The sequence below is a fragment of the Zonotrichia leucophrys genome, unplaced genomic scaffold, assembly GCF_028769735.1.
Source record: "Zonotrichia leucophrys gambelii isolate GWCS_2022_RI unplaced genomic scaffold, RI_Zleu_2.0 Scaffold_186_94968, whole genome shotgun sequence".
Classification (NCBI taxonomy): Eukaryota; Metazoa; Chordata; class Aves; order Passeriformes; family Passerellidae; genus Zonotrichia; species Zonotrichia leucophrys.
This window is the reverse complement of record NW_026992391.1, coordinates 1-2,500: the sequence shown is the minus strand read 5'-3', so window position 1 is coordinate 2,500 and position 2,500 is coordinate 1. Positions and strand designations below refer to the sequence as shown.

General features: G+C 56.4%; 2 non-coding genes across 2 annotated transcripts in view; both read right to left on the bottom strand.

Annotated features, from left to right (window-relative positions):
- LOC135461140 (28S ribosomal RNA) overlaps positions 1-651 on the bottom strand; it is an 8,027-nt gene extending 7,376 nt beyond the window's left edge. Inside the window, exon 1 of the ribosomal RNA XR_010443341.1 lies at positions 1-651. This exon is cut by the window's left edge and continues 7,376 nt beyond it. This is a non-coding gene — a ribosomal RNA (28S ribosomal RNA).
- An 885-nt stretch (positions 652-1,536) lies between these two features.
- Positions 1,537-1,689, bottom strand: LOC135461138 (5.8S ribosomal RNA). The gene has a single exon (XR_010443339.1). It is a non-coding gene; the product is annotated as a 5.8S ribosomal RNA (ribosomal RNA).
- Between the last annotated feature and the right edge of the window lie 811 nt (positions 1,690-2,500).

The window sequence follows — 2,500 nt, the reverse complement described above, 5'->3', positions numbered from 1 at the left end:
GCAGGCCCAGCCCCTGCACCCCCACGCGAAACGCTGTGCTGTGAGGATGTCGCCCACCCTCGAGGGGAGAAGCGACGCCCCCAGCCACAGCGCCAGTGCAGACGGGGTTCGCCCAGGCGACGGAGGGGAGGCGGAGCTGAGGATCCGCCAAACCTGCGCCAGACGACTGAAACTCGCCGGGTTGAATCCTCCGGGCGGACTGCGCAGGCCCCACCTGTTTACCTCTTAACAGTTTCACACCCTCTTGAACTCTCTCTTCAAAGTTCTTTTCGACTTTCCCTTACGGTACTTGTTGGCTATCGGTCTCGTGCCGGTATTTAACCTTAGATGAAGTTTACCATCCAGTTTGGGCTGCATTCCCAAGATACCTGACTCCGAGAAGCCCCGGGCCCGGCGCGCCGGGGGGCCGCTACCCGCCTCACACCGTCCGCGGGCTGTGGCCTTGATCACAAGGACTTGGGTCCCCCGAGAGCACCACCGGGGATTGGGGCCTCTGTACGTCACATGTCCCGTGCCCCACTGCGGGGGGAGATTCAGGCCTGGGCTTTTCCCTCTTTGCTCACCATTACTGATGGAATCCTCGTTAGTTTATTTTCCTTTGCTGACTAATTTGCTTAAATTCAGCGGGTCACCATGTCTGATCTGAGGTTGCAAGGCCAAGGCTTGGCCACACCTCCCGGCCCATGCTGCTCCTAAAAAAGTGGCATGCCAACAGGCCAACAGCCAGCCAGCCAGCTTCTCCCACCTAATACTCTCACCTCCCTCCCCATTGGCTCCCACGTGCCAGGGGAAAACGAAGCCAGAGGGAGAGAAGCGGAGACGGAGAGCCCCATCCCAGAGACAAGAACCAAAATGGGAGTGTGGCAGAGACAGCCCTGATGGGGCACCAGCTGAGTGGCGGCACATGATGGCCTTGGTGGAGAGAGAGAGAAAAGCCATGGTGCTATTTGCCCCCCGACAACACGACAGAAGAGGAGCAGGGCAGGTGAAGGGAGGAGGGGGTCAGAACCCCTGTCCCCGGCGCTCACACGGCAGCACAGCACAGTACCCCCGTGGTACCCACCCGCAGACAGCCGCCTGCACTGCTGGGAGGCTACGGGTGAGGCCTGCACCTCATCTCCCTCTTGCCCTCTGTTCTCTCGGCCCACGGTGATGTTTTCAATGCTGTCTCTCACTCTCCTCAGCTGCCACCACCACCATACCGCGGCATGGGTGCTGCAAGGACAAACTCTGCCCCAGTGGCTCACTCCAGGAGTGGGGAGCTATGGATCAGTCCCTGAGCCTGCATATAGGGGGATGAAGGCCCTGCGCGGCAAAAATGACGATGACGGCCATGACGATGATGACACTGGCTGGCTCACAGGGAAAAAATTGAGGCCACCAAGGGAAACGCACCCCTTGCCAAACCCCTGGACGCCTTCCCTCCGGGCACCAGCGAGCCAGCATTGTCTCCGCAGCTGACCACAGTCAACTGGCCTGCGAGGCGACTCCAGCCGCACCACCGTGGTGGCCCCCGGACGGCGACTGATCGTCAAGGAATGTTCAGACGGGCGTAGCCCCGGGAGGAACCCAGGGCCGCAAGTGCATTCAAAGAGTGGATGATCAATGTGTCCTGCAATTCACATTAATTCTCGCAGCTAGCTGCGTTCTTCATTAACGCATGAGCCGTGTGATCCACCGCTAAGAGTTGTCTGGCTTTCGACACCAATCCCACACGCGTGGAGGGGCTGGGACCGCTCACATGAAGCACCCCTTTCTCTTGTGCTGAGGACGTGCAGGTGCGTGCCTGGCTTTGACCATCCTTACTTGATAGTCAGGATAGCAGACATAGGAGATCCAGCCACACTGAACTGGATTTCTTCCTCAAACCTCCACACTATGGTGGCACTGAGAGAGATCTGAGCAGTCTGGGTCCCACCTGGTGCAACGATGTCCTCCTCGGGCGCAAACTTGAAGCAGAAGCCCATGTTTGCAGTTAAAAGGCTATAGGTGAAGGGAGCATCGATAGCTCCTAGGTTAATCAGTTTCACCTGCAGCAGCAAGAAAGCAAAAAGGAAATACATGTGGAATCTTCCCTTCTTGTGAGTTACTGTCTAATGATGCAATTAATACCCAGAAATAGCAGACGATGCTTTGAACGGCAAAAAAATACAACAGGACAAGTTCTGCCTTGAAGTTTTCATGCAAAGCAGTGGCAACTCCACAGAACTGGAGTCCACAACCCTGGGGTTATCCCATGGACACAGAGCAGTGCCGCTCTGGTCAGCATCACCAAGTTCATTCAGACCTGGCCCTGGGAGCAATGTGGGCTGATTGCAGCTGCGTAGGGAATCACCCCAGAGCTGCTGCTGCCCCAGTGAGCACAGCTCCAACAGCACCATCTACTCATTCACCTTTTCCCATGTCATGAAAACAATACATTGATTATGAGACATCAGCATCAAAATGTATAGACAACATCATCTTTTGGTAAGAAAACTCAGCATGTCTTTGCCTCCCA